Below are 6273 nucleotides of genomic sequence, written 5' to 3' on the forward strand. Positions count from 1 at the left end.
GCCACAGTGAAATGAAGGTAGAAATCAATAACAGAACCATTGATAGCCATTTCCCATCATGCCTGCCACACATGATATAAAGCAATGAAGGGAAAAACATAATTTACCACTTAGAAAAGTGGGAAAGAGGACATACCATTGACCCAGAGTGTGTGCTGTTTCCCGTTGTCAGGGATAGAAATAAATTAGCATCATTTATTCATTAGTGTGTAAATTTCTTGGTCAATCATTGGGCAGCCAGTGTTTCTGCCTGATGGGAAGATTTCCTATACTCAGTGTTGAGTGGAGCCAACCTTGAAAGGGACATTTTAAAGGATTATACTGTGATGGGCTTCGCAGTACCCTTCCTCCTATGCCAGTATTTAGGCTGGGGTATTTCCATGGAGTGTGTACAATCGTAGGCCCCAGTTCACCAGAATTTAGTTTGACTCGTTTTGTTAATACATTCCCTCAGTACTTTGTCTTTTGTATCCTTTTGCATTTACTTCATTCTTTATTATCACTGCAAAACAACTTTGTTTCCTGTTCAGATGCCAAAAAGTGGATATCAATACCTCCTGAGTTTTACACATCACAGATCAGTTTTGGATATCAGGGACAGAGACAACAGCTATTTCCAATAACTTTGAGACATACTTTGAACACGTGATTAACATGTTGAGTGTTGAAATGTGTGTCGAGCTCATTATACGTGCTCTAAAAGGTTTCAAACTGCAAATATTTAAAACTCTCTATCTTTGAATAGTTTTCCTGTGCTGTCCCTTTGTGTCAGACTGTTAATGTGCAGTCTGGCACCTTCAAATAATGTGGCTTTGTAACCAATTACTTACATGTTGTTTTATCCACAGAGAATCTTTTTTTAAAAAATAAATTTATTTATTATTTATTTTTGGCCATGTTGGGTCTTTGCTGCTGCACAAAGGCTGTCTCTAGTTGGGGCGAGCGGGGGCTACTCTTCGTTGTGGTGTGCGGGCTCCTCATTGCTGTGGCTTCTCTTGTTGCGGAGCACGGGCTCTAGGCGCTGGGGCTTCAGTAGTTGTGGCACGCGGGCTTCAGTAGTTGTGGCTCATGGGCCCTAGAGCACAGGCTCAGTAGTTGTGGCACATGGGCTTAGTTGCTCCGCGGCATGTGGGATCTTCCCGGACTAGAGCTCGAACCCATGTCCCCTGCAGTGGCAGGCGGATTCCCAACCACTGTGCCACCAGGGAAGTCCCCACACAGAGAATCTTAAGGTCAAAACATACAACTCGATTAACTACACTTCCTCCTGTTCACATTTCCCTCATCTTTTCTTCATCTTCTGTCTATGTTTCCTTGGCCCTGTTTATATTAAGTGCTTTTGCCATTATATTTGATTGTCTGTATTCCGGTGAGTTACCACAATGCTTTATGAGACACGCTAGGATATAAATGCATTTAAGTAATATGTATATATATATATATATATGTATATATACATATATATATATACACACATATATATACATATATATATATATATATATATATATATATACACATATATATGTAGTTTGCTTGAGTGCAGTGTTTTTTGTTTTCTGTACTGAATTCATTAGCATGGGTCAGTATAATATTTAGCATAGGTCGATATGTAATTTGTAAACTAATAAAGTCTTAAAAGTGAGGAAATAAGTCTTTCAAATTTAATTATTTATTTTAAAGAGCAGAATAGCATACATAAACAGGTGCCTAATGAAAACTTGTATTCTAATTTGGAACTCTCATGAACACCTATTTTTTTGTTCTCCTAATGGTATGATAGTAGGCCATTTGATTATTTTTATTTTTATGGCTTTAACTTTAGAACAATGAAATATTCGTAAATTTTAGAAAGTATTTTTCTTTATTTGATGGGGTTGGGATACTGGAGAAATGAAAGGTCAAACACCTATTGAGGAATCCATACTTGTCTATATAGTGTGTACTTTTATTTCAATAACTGATTTAAAATTCCTAAAAGGATGCTATAATAAGTTATTATGCCATTTTACAGACTGAATTAAGTGAATTTCAGGGAGGTATGAAACTTGCCTAAGGCTATCCAGCTGCCAAGTGGTAGAAGTGAGAATTAAATCCAGGTATACCTATCACCAAAGTTTCTGCTCATCTCTTTACGTCATCCACTTTTAATAGCCAATGCTTTTCTGCTTACAAATATGACTGAGGTTTCCAGACAGTCAACATTGCTTTTTAATCAGATAGAAAAATTACTGTTGCTTCTCTAAAGACATATTCCTTTTCCATTAAGTGACTTTAGTTGTTCAGATAATACTTCCAGACAGTAGTCATCATACAGTTGCAGACTAAGAACAGAACTCAGGGATGTGTCTAGCAGTCAGTAAAGACCAACTGGGCTCACTGATGGTACCTACGGTCATTTCCTCTAGACTAACATAATCTTATTAATAAGACCCTAATAATTCACAGTACTGCCCTTGCCTGATTGTTTGTTCTTCTCCCTCTATCACTCTCTCCTTCCCCATATTATTATTATTTTTGACAATTTTTGGTGAATTAAATTCAGGGATTAGTATTCAGGAGCGCTAGTCACAAAAGCAGAGAATCTTAGCTCACACCAAAGGAAGAAAATAGAGAAAAAGTATAAATTATATGAATACACACATATCACACATGTACCAAATATATGTTGCACTTCTCCAAAATCTATTCGGTATCTGCACATTTATTGTATATTAGCAGTAAGACAAGAAATGAGCGTAACGCTCTGTTTACAAGATACAGAAAACAGACCCAAATATGGAAATTACTAGCAATGAGAATGGGGAAGAAAGACTACAACAAGGAATGTAGATGATATTTTTGTTTCTTAGCTATGATGCCAAATATTGAACTTTCAACTTGAGACAAGGAGGCCATAAAAAGTTGTATTAGTTTCCTAGAGCTGCCATGACAAAGTACCAGAGACTGAGGAGGTTAAACAACAGAAATTTACTCACTCACGGGTGTAGAGGTTAGAAATCTGAGATAAGGTGTCAACAGGATTGATTTCTTCTGAGGTACCTCTTCTTGGTTTGTAGATGCCATGTTTTCCTTTTGTCTTCACATGGTCTTCTCTCTGTGCATGTCTGTGTCCTAATATTTTCTTTTTATAAGGACACCAGTCATATTGAATTAGAGCCCACCCATTTGACCTCATTTGACCTCAGTTACCTATTTAAGGGCCTTATCTCCAAATACAGTCAGATTACGAGGTATTGGGGGTTAAGACTTCCACATATTAACTTGAGCAGGACACAGTTCAGGTGATAATAGAAGATAAGAGTAATTTAAGCAAGTAAGTAACTATTGTTTACAGTGAGTTGCTTAAGGATATGAATTTACTCAAGAAAAACAAGAAGAAATTACATAACACTGCGTGTTATACAAAGATATTAAATTAATCATCATAACATCCTGTGAGATGGGCATTAAATTAGACTAAGCAAGAGTAAGCAACTTATCCACAATTGTATAGTTGGTACTTTCCAGAATTTAACCCAGGTATTTTCCCAGTTCCATTCTACGTTATATATTCATTTCATTATTTGAAATGAATTTTGAGTCTTCATTTTGCTTAGTTCCTGAAGTTATATGGGGATAGAATGGAGTTGGATATTTTCAGTGACATTCACACATGGGGAAGGAAATTGAGTCCAGAAGCTTCAGCAATGTTTCCATGGAGAACACTAACAACAGAACCAGAAACACCATTATCCTTTTGGTTCAGTGATCTTTCCTAAAGCACTACAAGAATCAATTTTAAGAAGCCCAATGTTTTCCAAACTTTCACCAATGGGCTCTGTAGGGTCCTCTAACAATATCTAAGAGACTAACTAGTTTCACATTCCAAGCCACTTAAGACAAGGAGTTCTGATTGTTCTCTGAGGAAATCAAGTGACAATCATAGCTGGTAATTTAGGAGAGTTTCTTCAGGGCCCAGGCAAAACCTAATACACAAGTAATAATCATTGTTAAGTGCATCTTTGACAAGGATTCATCAAGTATCAAAGAGGTCTATAAATTGGGAGAAATTATGATCAAAGACAAACATAGACCACAGATATTTAATTAATGCTCAATTATTTATGAGTTTAACTTTGGTTAACCTCATTTTCCTTCTTCTACACAATTTCCAATTCATCTCCACAAAGAGACCAGAATACTTACCTTCCAAAACAAGATTTATTGTGTTCCTTTAATTCAAAGCATACAGTGACTTCTACTTTCACTCCACCAAGTTTTGCTAGGAGAGAAAAGGAGACATTATATTTTGTCTTGAACTACATATGCCACCATACTTGACTTAGCCCATCCTACTGGAAGCACTTTGACGCAGATTCTACAGTGTTGTCTTACATCCTCTACGGAATCAAGCCAAGGGAATCACACATAGTTACAGCTGGAAAAACGTTTGTTCTGGGTTGATACTTTTAGCCTTTACCACCAAGACTTTATCACCAGGATGTATCTTTACAGTCTCTGAACAGGAGACCTTCTTGCCTTCCATTTTCATATTGACAAGGAAGGTAAAGGGAAGAACTGAGAAGTACCCAAAGTCAGCTAGCAGCCAGCACAGATAAATCATCTGTGGAGATATTGTTTCTTTCCAAAGATATAAACATGAGAGGAAGTCCTAGTGTTTGAAACAATTGTGCATCATAAAATTCCATGAAAACCTAGAAATCCAGATGCAGATCAGTAACATATTGGCTAAATAAGCTGTTATGTTCATGCAATGGACAAGTGTACAGACATTAAGAAGAAGGAGATACTCATTTCTATGAGATTCTCTTTTCACTGAACTCATCAGTGCTGCAAAAACAATGTTACATAATACTTTTTCTTTAACATTATATCAGGCATCCTCATCTTGTCCTGCGTTTATTGCCAGTGTTACTAAAGTTTATCATTTACCTCTTTCTCTTTTAGACATATAATTTCTTCTTATTTTGGAAGCATTCATCAATCCCTATTTTACTCTTTCTTTTAAATTACAAATGAATATTGAATTTTATAAACTATCTTTTGGGGGATATTTCAAGTGATTGTATAGTATTGCTCTCCTTGGACCTTGTTATATGGTAAATTATATTTTGTTATTTTATATATGCTATTTATTATATTTCATATTATGTTTACTAATTACATTTATTATATTATAATTACATTATAATTAAGGTAGCATTTTGTTTTAGATAGACAAAACAACCAGTGGAATAGGAAGCATCTTAAAATTAGATGCAAGAGCATAAGGGAATTGAGATTAAACTAAAATTCACATTTTGGATCAGTAGCAAAAATTATTCAACAAAGGTGGGAAAATATGGCTATCATTACTAAATTCTAGATACAGCAAGTAGTTAAAAGTTAAAAAATAATGAAACTGTAAAAGTATCAGAAACCTGGGAGATATGAAATAAAGTATTCATGAGGAATACCTTTCTAAGATACAAAGAAAAAAGGATACATTTAATTATATAAGAAATAAAATTTGCCTCATGGCAAAATGCACTACAAAGGTCAGAAAACAAGCAAAAGAAATTGGGAAATATATTAAGAAATGGGTATGCTTTCTTTACAACTTTTGAGAGAAGCACATGTTTCTTTTTCCTTTAACCTGTTATGGGGGTATTAATCTATAATGTAAGTGCATGATTCCTTTCCTTTAACCTGTAATGTGAGATTTAATCCATATTGTAAGTGCATGGTTCCTTTCCTTTCATCTGTAACGTGAGTGTCAACATGGGGCAGTGTTTCCAAGCACAGACTTTGGATGTTCCTGTACTGGTCCCATCACTGACCATCCACAAAACTTACAAATGTTGCTTCACTTTCCTGGGGGTTAGAGTCTTAGCTAAGAAATGGAAGCAAAATAGAATTTTCCCACAGGGATGATAGAAGGTTTAAAGGAGTAAATATGTAAGTGACTTAGCACAGTGCCTAGTACAAGAGAGATCAATATAAGTACTTATCAATTTTTTAAAGAGACAGATGAAAGAAATAAAATGTGGTGTTTTCAATCTATTGATATATATTCTTGACATTAAACTACCTTTTCATTCATCGGATGACCTAACTTGCTCATGCTTTTTCTTACTCTAGTGAACTTGGGTAGCTAATATCATACTTTAAAATTTTTGCTTTTATATTTACAAGTAAATTTGACCTGTAAATTTCTTTTTCCTTACACTCCTAATCTATTTTCAGTATTAGGATTATATAGACTTCATAAGATGAATAAAGAAGCATTCT

This window comes from Mesoplodon mirus, assembly GCF_964341445.2.
Source record: "Mesoplodon mirus genome assembly, chromosome: 7".
Lineage (NCBI taxonomy): Eukaryota > Metazoa > Chordata > Mammalia > Artiodactyla > Ziphiidae > Mesoplodon > Mesoplodon mirus.